The sequence below is a fragment of the Topomyia yanbarensis genome, chromosome 3 (assembly GCF_030247195.1).
Source record: "Topomyia yanbarensis strain Yona2022 chromosome 3, ASM3024719v1, whole genome shotgun sequence".
NCBI lineage: Eukaryota > Metazoa > Arthropoda > Insecta > Diptera > Culicidae > Topomyia > Topomyia yanbarensis.
The window spans coordinates 254815346-254838334 of NC_080672.1; the positions used below are offsets into that span (position 1 = coordinate 254815346).

Sequence of the window (22989 nt, forward strand, 5' to 3'; positions counted from 1 at the left end):
ATCCAATTATGGATGAAATCTGTTGAGCATTACTAATTTGGATTTTAGTATAAAGTCTACGAAATTGTGGTTTTCGATTGTTGACTATATGCGGTGTTGTATGTGGAAACGGGTACATAGCTTCGGATATAATAGGGGAGACCGGGGCTAGTTAGCGGTGTTTTAGGCCTCCCTTTTACCGTTTTGCTTTAGGTATATCTTGTAAAAAAGAACACGTTGCATAAAAAAACAGACTGTTTGCAACATCCCTGAATTTTGTCAAAGTTGTGAAAGTGTTTGTTACATTACCTTAGTTTTACAAACAAAAATGTGGGACACGAAAAACCCGCCCCCAGGGGTGTGTGGACTTCAGAAAATAATCAATCTAATGGAGATTCAATTACTTCAGGGGTTCTTGTGGAACGTGACGAATGTCTTTCCAATAAAACTGTTTATTAACCAATATTTGCCATTATATTTCAGTGTCAATATCCCGACATTTTGACTTCGACGCGTACTCCATATTCAAAAGAAAATTTGCGAAATTCTTCAGGTTATTCTCCGAAGTAAATATCCCCTGGATCGACAAGATACACAAGAAAAAGCTTTCCTTATTTTGGAGTGAATTCCAAAAATAAAAATATTTTATGATTATTTTTGCACTGCAAATAGTACTTGCGGCGTGCGTCACCTCCAACTTCCCCAACTGCGAATTTTATACAAAAAAACATTTAAAAAATAACTTTTGTTTGTGAATAGGTGTAATATTTATAGGGATACTGAAAGCTCGAAATATATAATCATTTGTGGCATAGATTAAAAATCACCTTAAGTTATTTAACAAAATGTCCAAAATTAAGAAAATCTAGTGATTGGCTCCAAATGCTGTAAGCAGTGTTGTCACATTTGATTCTATACTTTCCACCTGTTCAATATTTGGAAAAGTTAATCAAAAATTCTATGCAAAGTGTAATATATCACATATCACATTTGAAAATATCTAACAATTTTATAACAATATTCTTTTCGCAGCTTTTTTCTATTGATTAATAAACAGTATTTTTGTAAATTTATAAAAATACTGTTTATGAATCAAGAAAAAAAAGCTTGATAACAGAAATCTCTAATATGACGGCTCCGATGGTTGAGAGGTTACTTCTTCTTACTCCAGTAGGTCTGGGTTCAAATCCAGCCGAAGTCGTTTGGTGTTTTGAAGTGAGAAAGATCTGGGTAAGTCTTTTTTCCGAAGGGAAGTGGCCGTTGCTCCCGGTCCATGTATGGAATCGCCTTTCTGGAGTTGGTTATAGGCACTCAGTATGGGCAGAGGCCAACGGAAACGAAAAAAGCATTCTAACAAAAAAAAAACAGTTTTATGAGTCTAGCGTGCAAGTACATAATTGGTTTCAACTTATTTCGAACAATTTGGACCTTCCAAATAAACTTGTACCCACTTCGTGAAGTAGAATGATTATCAATGGTTTATAAATGTTGCGGATCGAGAAATTTTAGGAATCTTCATCATTTCCTCTAACAAATTTTGTTTTCCCATCATGCCCAACATTTTGCTAGCGCATGTAAGTTTTCAAAACTATTTTTCCTTGAAAACGGTGGGGTCAAGAAACACGAAAAGCCTTTTTGCATAAGGTGATTCTCTCGCAGTGTTAGAAGCTGCTCAATTTTTACCTTCCAATGCTCAATACAATTATCCTAGAATATTGACAATAGTCCAATTGCGTGGAAAACGTAGCCAAAGACAGTCTAAATTGATAAGTTTTATCAGTTTTCAATAATATTGTAACATAAAAAAAATCAGTTTTCATCTTGTATGAGTCACTTCGACCGGACAGCGAAATCAAGAACAAGGATTGTGACGTTACAATTCCGTGTAAACTAGAACCACGCCGAAGACGGCGTCCAGCTTACTGATTAAATGAGTAGCTCAGTACGTTACATGCCACTTGTCTCATAGCCAGAAGGCGGGCTCAGAGAGCATAATCGGAGAGTGAGAGAGAAGCGCAAGCGACGTTTCGAGAAGCTAGAACCGCTTTAAAATGGGAGATCAAACTTAGCAAGCCAGTTTGCCATAATGAGCTGTTCTGAGAAGTAGACGCTAATCCCAGGGGGACGCGTACCGAGTCGTAATGGCGATGATGACGGCCCGTCGACACCAGCTGGAATGTGCGGGGGTAAGCTAAAGATAATCGATCTCTTCCCGCAGCACGACCCAACTACCTGACCTGAGCTGACACCGTAAGGCTAAGAAGAAGGAGCAAACACAGACGAGTGGTAAGTGACTAACAACGATCTCAAAGAAGTGTTGGTACGACTAACATCAAAGAAAACCCCCGTTTCGGATGGAATACAAAACGCGGCGCTGAAAACTGCAATCCTGGCATATCCGGACATGTTCAGAGTGGTGATGCAGAAGTGTCTAGATAAAGGCAATTCCTCCGAAATATGGAAGGTACAGAAGCTGGTGTTGCTACCAAAGCCAGGGAAGTCACCGGGCGATCCTGCCTCGTATAGGCCTATAAGTTTGCTGGACACACTTGGAAAATTCCTGGAAAGAATTATCTTTAACAGGCTGCCGAAACTGTGCTCCTGTACGAGACGAACGAGGAGCAGAAGACAATGCGAGTCACAGCGGATCAACTCTTTGAAACGGGATGTACGATGGGGTCTTGCCACTGTGGCTGCCCAGGAAATCGTGAGTTTCGCGGACAATGCGTCACTAACCGTGATGGGTGAGCTAATAGATGAAGTGAAGGTGTTTGTGACAAAGACAGTAGACGCTATCGAACTGGATGAACGCGATCAAGCTGCAGATAGCTCACCATAAGACGGATGTGGATGTGCTGATCAACAGCAACTGCAAAGCGGTTCAGCGGATGCAGATCACCGTCGGATGGCACGTGATTGCATAGAAGCGTGCGCTGAAGCAATTTGGAGTGATAATCGACGATCTATTGAGCTTCAACAACCACGTCGACTACGCCTGCGGAAAATCGGCGAAGGAAACGAACGCAATAGCGAGGATCATGCTAAACGTAGGTGGTCCGAGAAGCAGCACGTGACGTCTGCTATCTAGCGTTTCATCATCGATGCTGCGATATGGGACTCCGGCTTGGGGTGCGACGCTGAAAATGAAGCGGAACCGCGAAAAGCTGAACAGGATGCCGCACTAGTTTCGAGCGCCTACAGAACAATATCGTCGGAGGCAGCTTACGTTATCGCCTGGAAGATCCCCATCTGCCTCACCCTGGCGGAGGATATCGATCGCTACAATCGAAGAAACGCCAGAAACGTGAGGGAGATGGCGAGAATGGCGACGTGGCAGCAGGAAGTGGACAATACGGAGAAAGGAAGGTGGACCTTCCGGTTTATCCCAAACTTGTCGACGTGGCTCAATTGAAAGCACGGAAAGGTGAGCTTCCACCGGACACCGCTCCTGTCGGGTCACGGCTGTTTCAGGAAGTATATTCATCGGTTCGAGCACGCAACATTGCTGGATTGTGCGAACATCGAGAATATACCGCTTCGTGGTTCGAAGTGACGTGCAGGGAGCTACTTAAAATGGGACCGTCAACCCGGCTAATGTAAAAATAAAAAGATGATTTTTTTTCCTTTTAACTCCACCAGGTATTTATTGAATTAAACATAATTTAGCCAACAGAATGACAAGCAACGTAAACACATGGAACGCGGTAAACAGAGTGGTGACGTAGATTATGACCGCCTTACAGCGAAAATGGAGTAATGAACAGCGAGTACAATAGGCTAAATCCACCGCCGAGGACTCGAGTAGACTGCGACAATGCACTGAGTATAGGTTGTCGGGACGTCAGCGAACCGGACGCCACGCTCCTCCCATAATCGCCGGACCGACCAAGACGCCCTAATGGTTGACCTAAAAGGGATCATCCATAAATGACGTAGCATTATATGGGGGAAGGGTGTTTTGTATTTTGTGATGATGTGTGACGACAGGGGGGTAGGGGGTCTTATCATGCTACGTAGCTTTTTAAAGGAGAATAACTATCATCGCTTTTTAGTTTTTTTTTAAATTTTGCGGGGACAAGGGGGGGTAGAGTTACCGTCAAGCTACGTAATTACCAGGGGGGTATTTAGAAGTTTGTGACGAAATGCTACGATGGGAGAGGGGGTGTTAAAAATCGCTCAAAAAATGCTACGTCATTTATGGATGGTCCCAAAGAAATATATCGAAATCCAAAGAAGAATCGTTATCGGGAGAACTTCTTTCGCCGGGGAATTCTCCGACAGCGTAAGCTAGATTAACCGCCGGGGACTAGACTGAGTAGACCGCGACAAAAAGCCACCAGTCGCGGGTCGTCGGAGCACCAGCGAACCGGACGCTCTACTCCAATGGAATGGCCGAGCTGACCACCTTGCTGGTTGGCTCGGCTTCGTGAGAACTTCTCTCACTGGGGAATTCTTCATCGAAGTAGGCTAGGCCCATCGTCGGGGGCTAGAACGAGTAGTTCGCGTTCAAGTCGGGAGCTCAACGAGGAAGTGATGCTAAATGGCACAAGGGAGCCGAAGGGCTCAGTAAATTAGACAATCTGAAGTTTGCCGCCCAGATTGTTCTCGTAGGAGAAGAGCACTAATTCTCGACCCAAAACAAGCTGATAGTGCATCGAGGATAAGTGCTGTAACCCTACTGAAAGAACAAACTACTTAGTAGTTGAGTTGGGGTGTGCGCTTTGCACTTAAATAAACCTCTTCTCGAAGCAATACCGTAAGGTAGTGCTCAGGAAGAATCAGGTTCCATGCGAGAGTAGTTGTATTAGCGGGTCGGGTGGCCGCCCAAACCCGTTCCCTGAGTTGTTGGTTTTTGTACATGTTCCTCCTGCTCAGGGTGTTTTTGAACATTTTTGTGCTCTGAAAAAAAAACATATATACGTAGACACATGCGTATATACATGCATACATATGTTGTTTATGCACAAACAAAAAATATACATAACCCCCCCCCCCCCCCCCTCCTCCGAAACATTTTCTTACTACGCCACTGGAGTGCAGCACCGACTACACCAGTGTAGTGCACTGTCAAAAACGAAAATGCCGTTAGCTGTGAGTTCTACTAATAGAGCCTACAAAATATGATGAGAGCGTTTAGCCAGAGACAGATCATCAACGCTGAGAAAAATGGTTCACGATTTTTTAATAAAATTTCTTCTGCTCAAATGTGTAGCAATCACGTGATGATTTTATTTTATTTTTTATTTTATAATTAATTTATTTATTTGACAGCACTGCTCCCTCGGAATTCAACCAGACTAATTGCAATAACTGCGGTTCTAGAGCTGATGAAAGATCGTTAGGATTTACAAACGAATAGTTCTGCAATGTACCAGATTCGAAATTCAACCTACGATGCAGAATGAAAACCTTCCTTTTTTTAAAAAAGGTGCATTAGCTCAAAACCTCCTGGACCTACATACCCAGTACCTTCTGAAAAGTTACTAAGAATAGCAATGTCTAAAACTTCTCCGAAGACATGATTTTTCTATTGTGCTTCGTTGAATAGTGAGATGAAATGCCGCCCTAGCGGCCGAGTTTCGGACGGATTTGATGGAATCACATATTGGATTAGATACCAAGCATCAACTTTGTTGAATACACGAGTGGCTACGCAAAAAAAACGTGATCGTTTTGAATAACTTTGAAATGGTTAGTTAAAACGATATAATGTTCGGATGAATTTATGATTATGACAATGGCAAGCCTCTTCTTTTTAAGGCAAACGTTTGATGATTAATCCTTCTATATGTGTGATGCAAAATTTATTTCTCGTACAGTTAGAGATAGTGAGTTGGTGCGTTCCTCAAAGTTGTAATAAATTTTTTTACAGGGAACTTAGCTGAAGGAGGTAATATCCCAATATTTCTTTCAGATATAGCATTATTTGAGAAAATATCGAAATAATCAATTTTTTGTTACAACTTTCTTACTAGATTTTTAGGAGTTCCCTCTCGCAGATTGATGGGATTGACAGTATTGTAAACATCATCAAAGCACAATAGATTCAATAGAGTTATCTAAATATAAGGACCTTCGCTCATTTTAGTTTTTATTTGCACTAAGTTCTACTACTAGAGGTTAATCATTATAACTAATCACGATTTGATTTATATAAAAAGCCCGATTACAATACGCCTCGGTGGTGGTGTATCGAGGAGGCCGGGAGCCCGATTACAATACGCCCCAGATAGTGGTGTATCGAGGAGGCCGGGAGGGCTGATGTGGGCCTTTTTTCTGTTCTATGCCTTTCCTCGATTTACCAGCTTACAACAAACAATCCACCAATCCACCAATAACAAATAAATAATTGAGAAAAGATGTGCTGTGTGTGGTGGTTGGCTATTCAAGTATTAGTAGTGTTTGAGGTACTAATGTATATTTTTCATGTGATGATCATAACTTCAGCCGTATCTTGTTCCTGTCTAATCCATTACGTCTCTCATCTATTGCCTTTTACTTCTTCTTTTTGAGTCCTAGTATATTCTACACCCGCCTTCAGCTGGGTCAACAAAGATGGTGATAGTGAACGTCTTAACACTCATACATTCTCAAACGCGATCTCAAGCGGGAACCTACAAAAATGCCCTCGCGCACGCAATCACGAATCGGTCACGTCCGGAAGTCCATCCTTGATCCTAGAAGCCTAGGTCCATGCCTTCAGCTGGACCAATTAAGAAAATACGCTCATACCTATTAGACAACACGTCTCATGGCGACATGAGCGGGAACCCTAGCCATGTAAGGGAACCCACTCTCTGCTAGAATCTGAACCGAACACCGAAAATTTAAAATCAGACTCACGGTTCGCGCAACCATTTAAGAACACTCGCAAATATGTTACAAAATCATGTCAGCATACAACCGTTAGAGCCCCCCGCGATTATCCAAGCAACCTACGCCCACGAACTCGCAAACATGATAACACCCCGGTGATAAAGTGAACGTCTCATAAACTTACCAACGCGATCTCAGGTGTCAACCTACAAACTCCCGCGTCCGGAAGTCTCTATCCTCGGTACCAACAATCTAGCTCCATGTTAATTATAAAAAAAGAAACAAAAAAATAAAATAAAATTGAAAAATTAAGAAAAATAACTTCCATATTCACTAGACACTGGCGACATGACCGGGAACTCTAGTGATATGGGGTACCTCACTCCCTGTCAGAATATGATACGTACACCGAAAACTAAACATCAGCATGACGGTCCACGTGGCCATCCAAGAACATACGCGAATATATGAATGGCAGCAGGGTTACAAAATCGAATTTATACATGCGACAAACACGTCAACATACGAAAGCTTTAACCCGTCGCGATCATCTACGCACACCTACGCCCGCGATCGCGCAAACTTGATAACACTCCGGTAATAATGTGAACGTCTTAGTACTTACAAAGTTACAAACGCGGTCCTAAACGCGAACCCGCAAATGCGCGAGATCATGAATCGGTCACGTCTGGAAATCTTTACTCTTCATTCTAGCAACTTAGGTTCATACATTCATTTAGTTGGACCAATCAAAAAATAAAGCTCATATACACTAGAGCGCACGTTCTACGGCGACATGACTGGGAACTCTAGTGATATGGAAGAACCCACTTTCTTCTAGAATCTGAACCGTACACGAAAAATCAAGTACCAGATTCATGGTTCGCGCGCGATCATTCTAGAACACACGCGAATAAGCGAAACACACACGGTTATAAAATAGAATTTGTACACGCGAAGTTACATACACGTTAGCATACGCGACATACAAACACACACACGATCGAACACGTTACCGTACAAATGCTCGAGCCCTTCGCTATGATACACGCGATCGCAAGTCCCCATCCCTATATCACATTCGGAATCACGGCCCGCTACAATTTGCCTAAAGCAGTGGTTATTGGGCGCCATTGCCTGTCTCGTCTGAAAATTGTAGTATGTGATTCTGACGCGGAGCCCTTCCGAGAACCTAGCTTTACAGCTCCAGTAGGACAACCCTCGAAAAAAAACTTTCTTTCCTGATTTTAAGAAGCTTAAAATGTTCCAAGAAACTATCACATCAAATGCAATACAAATTTGTGATTGACAAATTTTGAACAGTTTTGGAGATATTGACGTTTGTTGTCAGGAAAACCGCCAAATTTGTTCTCAAATAACTCGTGAACGGCCCAAAACGGACAGACCATTCACCATACATTAACCAACTTTGTTATTTTCCTGGTTTCTTCAATTTCCCGTATACTTTATTAATCACAAAATCTAGCATACAACCAAATTTAATTTATCTAGTGATGCTACCTGTACTCGCGGATTGAACCTGTGTACTGACGATACGTTATTCGCATTGTTGCATGCAGGTCAGTGGGACTGGTTCGATCCAAGATTCCGTGGATTTGACGGTTCCGATGGGAAACTCTATCCAAAGGTGATTGGCCATATTTTGCGTTGATTTTTTCTGTTATTAGAATGCGAATTTTATCCGAACCTTTCACCATTTGAATCTATTTGGATGAATTTCGAACATATGATCACAGGATTATGAGCCAGGGTGAACTAAAATCAGCTACAAGCTTTCACACGACTGCATCTACATTCTCCATAGGTTTATATACACAGCTGTCGGCTATTTTTATTTTCGTTTCGCATTCATACTGTCTCCCTTTTGGCACACCCGTCATATGGAAACATCCCCAAAACAATGTTTGTTTGTACATTTTATTAATGTACTTATATATGAATAAATGCTTAGCAGGGTGTACTGTCTACACCCAATTTATATTCCCTTCGAAAATCGCGTGCTTAGTAAATCTGTTTAGTTTTTGCCTCTACCTGCGATCTCATTTAATGATTCGAGACGTAAATCGGAAAGGGGGGTAAGACGGACACATGGTATATAACTATGAGAATTCATATGAATTATATGTGTGTATATCCTATCACTAAGGATATCCTTAAATTATGAAACACTCAGCCAGCCTTGACTACTGTCAAATGTGTAAAGATTCAGTTAACATTGAAAATCAGTCGCGCATCTTTGTGTGAATGTAATTTCCCAGTAGGGCATTGCAAAAAAAATTTTTTTTTGAATTCTCAAAGGCCCCCCCTCTCATATTGTGACAAATGTCAAAGTAAGCTCAGATGCCAAATTTCACATCATTTGGACAATTCGAGACCCCCGCCCACTTCGTTTGAAATTTTTGAAATTGGTGCTATGGCAAAATGTGCAGGAAAAATATATTAAATGCTATAACTTTAGAAGTAGCAATCAGAAAATTACAATTTATATCTCTTTTTAAAGGAAATAACCTTAGTATCGGAATGGTGATATTCCTGTTCCTAGAAAAATACGAGATTGTGGGGTACTGGGTCATTTTGGCCCCAAAATCCCCTATTTTTTAAATTTTTCTGCTCCGCGGTGCAAACCATACATATTTTGCAGTTTTTCTAATGTGAAAAAACCTCAGAAATCGAACGGAACCTTTTAGACCTTTGTCCGAGTATGAGAAGTTGGGGTTATAGGGCCTTTTGTCTTCTATATTAAATTTTATCATTTTCTCGTGCATATATCTTTATTACTCTTCATTCAATTTTCATAAATTGTACCTTGTTCAACGTGGAAACTTCTTAGAAATACAACAAAAACAGATTTGTTTGCGTTAAAATTCAATAACATAAAATTTTTTGACATTAACTCTACAAACCATATTTTTTTCATTAAATGTCCTAATACCTCAATTTCACCTATTTTTCCAGCTATGAAACTTCTCTCATGTGATTTCTAAGTGCATTTTTTACTATAAATAGTAAATTAAATAAGAATTTTGTTGTTAAATGGAGTTAATATGTGCGATTTTATGATCAAAATGTGAAATCAAGACTATATGTCAGATAATTTGATGTTTCTGAATTTTTCCGGTAACGAATCTATCTTTATTTTGTTCCTAAGGATTTTCCACGTTGAACAAGGTACAATTTATGAAAATTTAATGAAGAATAATAGAGATATATGCACGAGAAAATGATGAAATTTAATATAAATGACAAAAGGCCCTATAACCCCAACTTCTCGTATTCGGACAAAGGTCTAAATGGTTCCTTTCGATTTCTGAGATTTTTTAACATTAGAAAAATAGCAAAATATGTATGGTTTGCACAACGGAGCAGAAAAATTAAAAAAGTAGGGGATTTTGGGGTCAAAATTACCCAGTACCCCACTTTCCCGTATTTTCATGGAAACAGAAATATCCCCGTTCTAATACTAAGGTTATTTCCTTTAAAAAGAGATATAAATTGTAATTTTCTGATTGCTACTTCAAAAGTTATAGCATTTAACATATTTTTCCTCCTCATTTTCCCATAGCACCAATTTCAAAAATTTCAATCGAAGTGGGCGGGGGTCTAGAATTGTCCAAATGATGTGAAATTTGGCATCTGAGCTTTCTTTGACATTTGTCACAATATGAGAGGGGGGGGGGGGCTTTAAGAATTCAAAAAAAATTTTTTTTTGCAATGCCCTATTTCCCAGTCTTCATTTTTATGGATCAAAGTGAAAAAAAATCGATTGTTTCCTCTTATTTTGATTATATATTTATTATTTATTATATGAAGTGACATCTTTTTCTATATTAAAAAGGCAAAAGGCTAGGTAAATTAGATTATGAGGGAATATGGCCAAACATTTACAAAACATGTGTACAGCTGTGCTTAGACAAATAATATTGAATAATTCGATTGATTCATCCTTATAGGAAAGCCTTTCGTATAAAAACGAAAATCTAATCGTCAAACTTGAAGAACCGTCCAGCTTTCTGTATTCTGTGCTGATGGATGTCCGTTAATGCTAAATATGGAATTCCTAGAACGTCCAAAAGGTACTTTGGCCGTGCGACAGGAAAGCTGGGACTTGGGTGGCTGAAAATAGCAGATCAAAATCGAACTGTCTAGAAATTTGCAAAATGTTCGGTCATTATCCAGAGCACCCGTATTATTTGGTATGCTGGTATCAAGATTGTGACACAATAATGATAATTATGATCAAAATTATGAAAAATGATCAAGCCCATAGAAAAGTGCTTTATATTATCCGCCGTGATGTTACCAATAGCATATTGAATACATAAGTTATTATTCTTGATCGTTGGAAGTGATTATGAGAACAGCAGAAAGTCTATTAGAAAATAGATAATATTTTTCGCCTCGAATTAAACATACATTCAAAGAAGAACTAAAATCTATTCTAAAATATCCGTTGGAAAGAATAAATTTTGATATTTTCTTTTCTGATCATCATATCCCCAACTTGTTCGTCTTATTCCCACTTATAAAATTTTGCAAAATAATCCGCTTGGCCACTCGAAAACAAACATATGGACCAACATGGAGTATTAAAAAACATGGTTTCTCTATATTATGTTTGAGAATATTCATAACATATCCGTCGTACCCCCAGTTCCTCTACTGGTCATTAGAAGTCGCATGGAAATCGATATAGTTTGCAAAAAGTAAAACTACAGGAGTAATTATTTATTTGCAAATTAATGAGATTAAATCAGATTGGCTGCCATAAAGAGCACATTCGACGCCTGTTGACACTGTCTGCTGATCTGCATACTGTACGCAAGTTACATTTTTCTATGTTGAAAAAAGCAGATGTTGAAAATAATACCGTATGAATTTATACAAACGCTGTCATTGTTCTTGTAGGGGCAGTACCAATCTAAAGCGAACATCTCACTTCCAACGCACATGCTTCCATCGAATAGTCGCATGTGTCCAAGGTATGTGGAAGTTACCGCCATCACCACTGTCAACATTGCTGTAGTTCCAGTAACAAACGCGCCCGTTCTGCCCCAGTTAGGCAGTCAGCCACCCCAACAACTGACATTCTACTTACCGGAAGTTGGGTGAGGGGAACACTGTTCCGTACTGTGGCCACTTTACGACAATCATAAGCCAGGAACAGCATGAATGTAGTGACAGATAACCGCCGCTCTTGCAGTGCAATCGATGATGATGATGATGATGACGTTTAATTCATACGACTCTATAGAGCCAAAACTCGACAAATGAATGAATGGAAAACCGTCATTTTAGGCGGCAGTTCATTTCTGTATCTCGTGACATGCGCTGACGTTGTCGCGCGAGTGAACCGAATCTGTTGCTCAGGCGGAGGGTGATGTTGTTATAGGCCAAATGGGGATTAGATCGAGTTACTTTTAAATCCTACAGCGGTTGCGGTTACCCGTGTTGGAAGTGAAAAGTGAGATGCCGTTAAAAAATCTTCCAAACCGCAGAACTAACTAATTCCGCACCGGTGGGAGTGATCATAGAATTATAAAAAAGGAATTGTTGCTTACTAGATATGACCACGGTTTAATCTATTAACTATAAAATCGGTACACACAGGTATCAAACAAATATGAAACTGAATTGATGATAATTATGTTTTTGCCTTTTTCATATAGAAAGTTCGACTCAGTTCGTCGGGATCGGAAAATGTCTGTGTATGTATGTATGTGTGTCTGTGGACAAAATGTCACTTCTGTGTGTCAAATTTAGTCTCAAATTAAATGTACAACCTTCCAATCGACTGCTATTGTTTTTTTTATTGATTGGACTTCAGGTTCCGCAGTTAAGGATTGAAGAGTGCGGCACCACAGCAAATTCTCATAAACTGGTACCACCATGATATCAAAATGATGCAAACTAATTAAAATGGGTGCAAAATTACTTTGATTTGCCAGTCTATATCAATAATGACTAACCAAAGATTCTTGTACCACATTCCCGAGCAAACGAGAAGCCCATAATACCCCCATGCTCATACACACTAAGTCAGACAAAAGTTGTTCAGTAATTTCTTTCGACGACCTGCACAGTAAAGTGTTATTTTTACGGAGCTGTCAGCAATTTGTTTAAAAAAATTGCGGTAAGGTTTTTATTTTTTAGCAATTTTCAGTAATTTTTCGAATATTTTGTTGAAATCCGCAATATTTTTCACTGAATGTATCAGCACTTCTGCTTTTTTCGGTACATGCAAAGTAAATACTGACTGATTGTTCGGCAAAACTTTACCAACTTTACCGAACCTTGTCAAAAAGTTACAAAACAGGTACAGTAAATCATCTGTCAAGTCGCCATTTTCAGAAGAAACTGCTGACTGACCAGTATTTTTTGACGTTTGGATAGAACGTATTGCGGAGAGTTTGGTAACCGAATGGATTTACTGAACTGATTACCGAACGGTTTGCTGTTCAAACCCCCAGTAAAATTGTACTGTACCCAGTAATTCAAATTAATACTATGTTCACACTAGAGAGTTAAAACATGTTATAATAATTAGCAACAAGAAAAATGTCATCAAGATAGCGTTAAAACACGTTTTAACTCGTAGTGTGAACGTAGTATAAGTGTGTAGTCTAAATTCACTCCCATTGCATGGTGTTTTATTAGTGTTGAAATGGGTGAGATCCATGATAACATGATCACCATGGTCCGGAAGATCCCATATAAAAACATATTCTGGTGTATCATGGTCTTTTTATAGGGTTGTATATTTTTGAACCCATGAAAATTTGCTTGGGTTGCCCTCCTATGACGCGTAGCGACGGTTCTTGATGCAATATAAGCCGGAACTGGAAAATGCTCCAAGAGAGGAGTTAAGCAAAATTTCAAAATCGAATTTGTATTTGTATTTAAAATGCATGAAACGTTCAGATTTAATGTAATCTCGAAAAGAAAATTTTTGATTTTTTTAGACTTACCACATTTTTGCCTTTCTCATATAGAAAGGTTATGCAATCACTCTGAACCGAACACATTGGGTGATCTTACATGGGCCCAAAGGGAATCCAATAGTTGAGATCAGGCAGAATAGTACTCGGCGCATGCCTAGACAATATGTTCGATATCGTGATAGCTATTGCCACAAGCGTAGATACCGCTATTTGCGAACCCAATGCGTCAGAGATGTGCGTCTGGCGCGTAGTGATTGGCATGACCCGAGACATCACACGAATGAAATCCCGACCCACATCAACTGCTCTGAACCAAGATTACGTTGATACCTTCAGGATGATAGAATGTAGCAACCGTTTCAACTCTCCATTGCTCCAAGATGTCTGCTAACTTTCTAGTGTCCTCTGACGAGAGATATTGAAAAATTAATTGAAGTAGATTGATCTTTCGTAGATATCACCTTCTAAAGCGCCCGCCTTAGCTAAAAAGTCTACTTCTTCATTACCTAGGATGGAGCAACGCGAGGGATCTCAAACTAAGGTAATCTCAAGGGTATACTTTATAGCAGCAAGTTTTGCGATACAAACTCAAGCAGGATCATTGAGTTTGAATGAGACGGTTAGGTTTTGATTGAATAAATAGAAGTCAGTGGAGCCGCCGAGGCTCGACCTGTCGGTATAAAACATCTTGCTGCAGTCGACTTCTCGCAATTTACTATGAAAGATGCTTGCGGACGTATGTGGTCCGGGGTTCCACGAATCTCGTCTTTCATGGATGTGTCGAAGAATACAGTTGGATCAGAAGCATGAGGGAGATTGACACGGTTGAGATAATATGAAGAAGGATTCATATTTTGTGTCATGTAATCGAAGTTCAAGGGCATGAATCGGGTTTGAGAATTGAGCTCGACAAGCCTCTCGAAATTTGTAATTACTAAAGGGTTCAAGACATCGCATCAGATGAATAATCGATATGAAAGGTCCCAAAATCGATTTTTCAGCAGATGGACGCCAGCTAGCACTTCTAGACTTATCATATTAATCGAGTGCTTGCAACTCAAAGCAATACGCAAACGAAAATATTGGATTCGTTCTAGTTTGATGGAATGTATGTTCGCAGCGAAGCGGAAACAGAAACTCCCGAACTCCATCACCGACAATATCGTTGATTGATACAGCCTGACCCCACCATGTTCCGGTTATTATACGGAGAAAGTTGATCCTTTGTTGGCACTTTTGTTTCAGACACCCAATTTGACATCCCCAGATACCTTTAGAGTCGAACCAGACCAGAAAGTTTAAAACTGAGCAAAAGTTTGCCCCATTAATTGAAGTTGTAGTTGCGCTGGTTCACGCTTCCTTGAATATGGAGAACTCGATACCCAGGTGAAGGGCCCAAACAGACAAATTGTTCAAGGTATCCTGCAATGGTCACAGCAGATCGACAGCTGTAATAGAGACTACACCGTCATCAGCAAGCTGCCTTAGTGTGCAGGAATTGACAAGACATTCAATGTCAATCACGTAAAAGTTGTAGAGAAGGAGGCTACGACATGAGTTAATTTATGATGTCGATAAATCATCATGCGAAAAATGCATGTGTTTTCAGACAAGTTTAGCAAAAAGTTTGAAATCGGTGAAAGTCCATGCTGGTGTAGTTTCTCAGAAAGAATTTTGATAGAAACTGAATCAAAAGCCCTGTTAATATCAAAGAAAACTGATGCCATCTGCTCTTTGTTAGCATAGGCCGTTTGAATTTCTGTTGAGAGCACGACTCTTTGCTTTTGCGTAAGCCAAATTGTGTATCTAAAAGTAAGCCATTTGCTTCAACCCAATTGTCGAGGCGAAAGAAGATAATTTTCTCGAATTTCGGATACAGGACAGCATTGCAATTGGTCGATACTAGTTGTGATCAAAGGCTGATTTTCCTGCTTTCTGGATGGCGATGACCATCACTTGCCTCCAGTCATGAGGGACAATGTTACCCACAAGAACTTCATTAAATAATCAGAGCCTAGCAGATTTTTTAACAAGATACTCTGTCTTGCCGGGGCGGAATCTGGACATACCTTCTTGGCGAAATCGAATATCCAACGGTTTGAATATTCCACGCTCTCATTAGTACTGTTTTGGTGTAGTAAGCGCCGGGCCGTACCCCAAAGAGTACTCATCGATGTTTCTCTCGTTAGCCCGTCAACGATTCGGCGCCAGTAGCTACGTTTCTTGGTTTTCATCCAACTCTTCATTCTCGTTTCATCTAACCTCATCTAACATGTCGATAGATAGTGGATAACCCGTTGTCCCGGATGATCTTATCCGCGTATACGTCTGAGTACTCTTTGTCCCACAATGGGTTGGGAGGACGCCCGCGAGAGTTCGCGTCTAGTGCGTGTTTCGTCTGAGCTTTAATCGCGTTATCGAGAATCAAACCAGCCAGAAACTCGTACTCTTCCTCCAGAGGAATCTCTTATGTGGTCTCGATTTTTCTTGATATCATTGATTGCATTCGGCGGCTCTGAACCGTTAGCAATATTAATTACAATCGGCAGGTTGTAGCTGCCGTGGGGATCACAGACTACCTTCCACATGGAATCTAGCAGCATCGATGTCGAGCAAAGGGACAAGTCCAAGGCGCTCGGACGCTCTAGTAGGGCAGGAATCTGTGTCATTTCACCCGTTTTCAAAATGGTCATGTTGAAGTTGTCGCAAAGCTCGTGGAGTGAGGTAGATCGATTAGTCATGAAGGCAACCCCATGCCGTACCGTGGGAGTTAAAATCACCTAAAGCTAGCCTCAGTGCGAGGAGAAGTTTCGCAATATCGTCAAGCCGTAGGAGGCTAACTGAGGCTCTGGGGGAATGTCGGTTGAACTAATGCAAAGGTCTTTGCCTTGAATTCTGGTTTGGCAAGCGACAAATTTAATGGCTGGTGTCGAATGGAAGTTGATGCGGAGAAGCAACTTTTGCTTCGTAAGAATATACTCGATCCAAGCGAATAATATTAAAATTGTGGAAGTTGAGGTATATTTTTGGAGTAAGCCATGTTTCACATAATGCAAAAGAGTCGTATTTCAAATTATTTATTAACATTTTTAAGGAGTCGATTTTCGGGGTAATGCTTCTGCAATTCCAGCCATCGAAGGATTCAATCGCTGATAGTAGTGGCGATTTCGCAGTGAACTGCACCAAATTTTTTTATTGCGAGGCGAAAGTTTAACAAGATGCTTTTATGAAGGTCAGAAATACATAATGCTGTAAAAATACGGTCCACAATGTCAAAGAAATTTATTGAGCCAAGGCTGGTTTCTTTCTCTGGTTGAGATATGGGAACACTTGGGGGTTTTGATGTCCCTATAAGTGCTGGGAACTCCTTTTCTGAGCTCAGGTTTCTGAGACCGGGAGCGACTTGCTTCGGTTTTGCCCCAGTTCTTCCTCGAGTAGTTATTTTCGGAGGACCTTGAAGAGATACCTTCTGGCCTTTACAGCGAAGCTTAGGAATGGAAATTCCTTTTTATTACTTCTAGGCACAGCAGAAGTTGTTCCCTCCCAGGGTTCATTACAGTTGCTTTCGTCACCAGACAATTTACTATGGATGTTATTAGGTTCCAAAGGCGTAGCCAAGGAGTTTTTATTCTCAGGTGATACGATTCTCAAAAATGCCGATCAGCCATGTTGGTTTTAGAAACGACAGATACCAACATTGTTTACTAGTTCTCTCCATATGTTTGCTTGGATTTCAGTAGGTAAACAAAGTTGTTCGCTGTCATTTTTCTTCCCCGCAGTCTGCTGCACGCTTACCTCACTCCTCACCTAGTTACTGCTAAAGACGAATCACCTTAGAACTCTAATCACCTTGGGCGTAGCTATCTTTAACATTTATGCAAAGATCACTTAGAACTGCAGCCTGCCCATAAGAGTCCCATATTGAAAAACAGCAAGCCGAGAAAAACGATGTTGAAGATTTACATTCTCATTGAGCCTTATGGATGGGACAACCGTGTTTTGGTATTTTGACATTAAAAATGTCTTACTCCACTATCTGGGGCTAGGTGTCATTCTAAAATCTAAACTATCTCCCATGTAACGAAACTATGTAAGGTTTGCACGCTTATAACTCCGATATTACTAGATGGATTTTAATCATTCATACACCAACCGATTCAGAAACACCTAACTTAAATATTGGTAATAATTTAATATCTCCCCAATAAAAGTAGACTTTTGGAAATTGGTAAAATTAAAAAGTTCACGAAAAACGGGAAAATTACCATTCGTGAGGCAGATTTCTCAGACACAGCCGTCAAGAGAGGGCAGCTTAGTTGCTCAATGAAACACAAAAAGTCATAAATAGAAGCAACGCATGTCCGTTTAAATCAGTTGTTGCTCTTATTCCATACGAGCAACATCGTCTCCGGGCGATGCAATAAGCGCTATCGATTTTCGGTAACGTTGGCATTTGCACACACTCGCACCTAAGTGACTAAACCATATACGGTTAGTTTATAAATAGAGGTGACGCGTACCCGTTTGAATCAGTTTTTGTTCTTATGTCGAACGGGTAAGATCATAGCTGCAGCGTCTGGGCACTACAATAAGCGCTATGCATTTTCGGCAGCAGTGGCCGTGTGTGGATTTTTCGGGTACCAGCATGGTGTCACAGAATGATTTGCAAAGTGGGTGGGCGAGGTGGTTTGGATTTAATTCAATACGGTGTGTGCTGCTTAAGAGTGTTGCGTTTGAAAAAAATATATTTATTTTTATGCATGCGTGTGCGTTGTAACTTGTTAATCCATGTTTACGGCGCTTTGTAGCTGCGTAGGGTAAAGAGCCTATTGGTTTTCATGTTTCATATTTCGGTTATATGTTTTTTATCAGCAAGGTATCTGACAACGTGCTTCTGTAGTTACTGCACTGTTCAGCAGCGTAGTATTTTATATAGGAGAGTACACTCAGGGTTTTTTACGCGGATTTTGAAATTTACGCGGTTTTCATTAACGCGTTTTTTTTAAATTTACGCGGTTTTCATTTACACGGCCTGTATCCCCTGCGTGCAAAATCTGAGTGTAATTGCATCGTATCTGTCCTGCTCTATGTATTTAAAACACAGTTCTAATCGCGTTTCAAAGTATACAACAAATAGAACGGTTAGGTATACCAATTTAAATTTTAAAATAAATCTGTTTTAAATTATGAAGCCGCTGTACTGAAGATAATATGTAATATATAATTATGTCAGCCCTATTACCACATAAAACACCTATATAACATAAAACGCTGCAGAATTGGTTTAATAATACAATGTTTACACTACAGAGTTATAACACGTTTTAATAATTAGCAACAAGAAAAATGTCACCAAGATAGCATAAAAACCCGTTTTAACTGGTAGTGCGAACGTTGCATAACAATGTAATTTATCAAATAATTTCATTTTTTCCACCACTAATCGATCAAGAATTACTTAAACTTATGATTGTTTACTTAAGTTCACTAGTACATTATTGAAAATTTAAATGGAAAATGAAATTTCATATTTCATGGAGAATCTGTATATTTTCGTTGGCGGGCGTGGGCTTCCTTATCACAGCTCTCAATATGGAACTTTTCTTTTGAATATATTTTTTGGACAGACCAGCCTATTTTTACTAGATGGATCAGCCAAATAATGCCAATCACCTAGTGAAATACTTGATTGATTAATAGATGTGATAGATAAAATTCATCTGCACGCACTTGAAAAAAGCTACATTTTTAATGTCACCGTGGTCGTGTCCTGTACACAACCCTTTAATTTTTTTCGATATTTTCGAACCAAACCTGTAAATCTTGTTTGTGCATTGTGATTCAGTGCAGATACAGAATGCAATCCAACATATAACTCTTTTTCGACAAAAATCCATATGGGACTCTTATGCTTTTAAGGGCTGTGCAGAAACAAATCAAAACAAAATTATAAATTTTGTTACCAGAATTATTGAATGATTCGAAAATAAAGCATGCAGAGTGGCCAATTACAACAATTTGGTTGGAATTCGGGCAAAATTGGAGTGAAGTTGGATAAATTTGTTGTATTTTTTTCGATTTTTTCAGTAATACCTACTCCTTTTTATTGGAAATTCTATGAATTTTCTTAAATTACCGAAAAAATACGAATTCATGCAAAATCGAACGGAATATAACAATCAAGTCAAGTCAAGTTTTTGAGCTTGTGCATATTATATATTTTCGAATAATTAAATTAATTCAACATTATTTGGTATTTTGTCCAGACATTTGAGAAATTATTTGTGCTTATACAATTCCAGTGATATGGCTGTTCACGTTGAATAAAATTGCAAAAACTTGTTTGTGTACGCTAAAATGTACCAAGCTTTATTAGGGTGGATGAACTATTTCGCGTCTTTTCATTACTACATTATGCACTTTAATTACTTATGCTCTATGTTATATTTTTCCTTAGTGGAAAAAATTGGTTAAAAACTAACTTTTTTCCAATAAAGAGAAATATAACATAGGACATAAGCTTGCTAAACCGAACCAAATCTCAGTTTTAATAATTCTCATCAGCTTAATTAGAACTTCTTTCCTTGCGAGACATCATGCAGGGTTTATTCACAAGCACAAAAAGTGCTTACATTTTTTAAGCTTGCGGCAATCCGACGCTAGCTTAGTCATGTCACTAAGCTAGGGTCGGATTTTTATAAGAGAAGCTCGAAACGCCTCTTCAAGAACTAATTGACATTATCGTTCATTATTCGTGATATATACTTTATAGGTAATCATCATATGGGTTTAAAGGCATGTTGGTGTATATCCAAAAAACATGAAACAATAAAAAGTGATCCCTGTATACACGATTCACCCGAACGAAAAATGAAGAATAAACAATTTTGACCATACACGTTCTATATTACAGTTCATTGTGCCATACCACTACAGTAATCAACGTTCCAAGCAGGTCACTCACTATCACCAATCAATGAGCAGATGGGTGGTTGGGTGGAAAATCTCTCAACTATCTACGGTGGCTTTGGTACTCCGCAAATGTTCACGCGTATAAATCAAAGTCAGTCAACGTTCTCTCTCTATCTCTCATTTCCCTGAGATCTTCTCTCGCTAGTGCTTAGATGTTTCTCGCGTGATATTCCAATTATATGTGCCACACAAAAATTGTCGACCATCCGACGCTCTGTTCTGTTGTATTCTCCAGGTGCCACGACGATTTTCTCATTCTCGCTCTCGCGGCGGTCCTACATGCGTGCGTTCGTATTCCCTCGGACTTTCGGGACAATTTTCTCGCTCGACATTACCGAGCTTTTTAGGGCGGCTCCAGTTTTGTTTTAGTTCTCTCTCGTGGCTTATGATATTGGAAAAATTCCTGCATGGTTGAGAAAAATTTCAGAATTTTGTGGTAATCAGCAGGCAAAAGTTGTAAATTTTTTGCAACAATTGGTCATTCAAACAGGTGAAAATAGTTTGCAGTTGGATGTTCGCGAGTAGTGAGCTGTAGCAGGTGGAAGTTCCTAAGAAAGAAGGGCATTTGCTTAGGATCGATTTCACCCCGGATACAAGAATTGTGTTTGTGTGAGAGCAAATAAAACAAGAAGTAAGAAGAAAAGTGTTTTCACCTTCAGCACCAAAATTAGTTTCTGGAAAAGCTTGACATGGTGCAAATAAAGTGCTTTGGAAAATCGTGTTGTGTTTCGTAGTGTGCTGTTGGATTAAATGGATTGCTGTTGACGAAAGTGGAAAAGTCTTTGTTGAAATGATTGTTCCCAGGATACGACTTTCGTTCCCATATTGTGCCATGTACGAAAAGGAGGGCACAATGTGGGAGGTAGACGTCGACGAACACCACTTCAACCATTCTTGTACGGAAGACTGTTGCGGCCGTGTGCCTAATTTTTCTTCGAATATATCTGCAGAATTTTATTTGACACAGGATTGCTTGCTGATCCTGTGCCTCGTTTTTTCCCTTGCCAATTCGTCTGACTCACACACGTGTGTATTGATTTTTTTCGTTTTCACGCTTCACCGTCGTCGTCATCTCAAAGACGGTCCCGTTCGAAGTTCGCACAGTGCGCGAAAAATGACGTGTCGAAATCGAAGTTTGCTGAGAAAACCGATGGGTGGTATTTTGTGTGAGTGTGCAAATATAGTGGTTCGATCGAGTTGATGCTTAGCAGCATTGTGTTTCATGTCATTCAGAATTATGACATGCATAGATACGGGAGATCGTAGCATTAAAATAAGAGGCTATTTCTGGGTCTTCTGTATTTTTCCGATCGAATACTTTATTGGATACGGGTAGTTCTTCTTCTTAAAGTAGATAAAAATATTCGGTGAGCTATGAAGTTTCTAATGTGACCGATGTTTATTATTGTGAGTTCTGAAAATTTACACCATAAAATAATTTCATTGTTTCTATTAAAACCGAAAACGTCTATTGCAGATAGGTCATGTAATCTGTTCATAAATAGTTGATTCAGCAGTAATTTGGAACAATAGTTGCACGTTTTTGACATCAACAACATTAATCATTTTCAGGTCAATGGTCCCAGTTTAATGCTTTATCATTGCACCGAATAAAAGGGTAGTGTGGATGTCCTATGTCACGATTTTGTTTAAATCTACCGAACATATACTTTTTCATTTTCACGTTAGTCTAATCAATTTCATTTTCGTTATCCTGAATTGGAGTTAGGGCAATTGACTCATTTCCACTATAGTTACACCTCAATACGCACACCTGCACATTGTTTAGCGTACTATAGTATCGCAAAAGTAATTATCCACTTTTTTTTAAATTTAGTAGCATTCCCTTGAGCATATTAAATCGAAATTTATTGAGACTTTTGTAGAACTTTTTTGATCTTCATATAATTTGTTTAAAGTTCTAGAACAATGAATTTCTGATGTTCGTAGGAATTCTTTGATATTCATAGGCATGCATTGAATACTTTTTTAAATCTTGGACTTTTTAGTAATTTCATTGGAGGTCGGTGATTTAGATAACAGAAAAAAATGTTCTTGTCCTTTTTTTGTTTTTATAATAACAGTACAATCTACGAACTTGTGAAACAATTATGTAAACAATATACCGTGATGTCGCAGCTTAAAAATTGCCAAATGGCGAAGTTGATTTTCGGGCTGATGGTAGAATTTTCCATATTTTAAACTGTAAAATTACCAACCACAACTCCCTGAGCTTGTGCTAAATGGCACTCAGGTGAAGTTT

At 39.4% G+C, this 22989-nt stretch overlaps 1 protein-coding gene across 15 annotated transcripts in view; it reads left to right on the forward strand.

Moving 5' to 3' along the window:
• Window positions 1–22989, forward strand: part of LOC131690313 (G protein alpha o subunit) — a 194925-nt gene that overhangs the window by 13604 nt on the left and 158332 nt on the right. For 2 of the 15 annotated variants that reach the window (XM_058975988.1, XM_058975985.1), the window contains exon 1: window positions 21053–21357. The exons of 8 other annotated variants lie outside the window; for them this stretch is intronic. The gene's annotated coding sequence lies outside the window, so the exon portion shown is untranslated. Of the gene's footprint in view, window positions 1–21052; window positions 21358–21381; window positions 21497–22989 lie in introns of those variants that run through there. 5 more of the 15 variants (XM_058975989.1, XM_058975986.1, XM_058975993.1 and 2 more) reach the window with 4 other exon arrangements.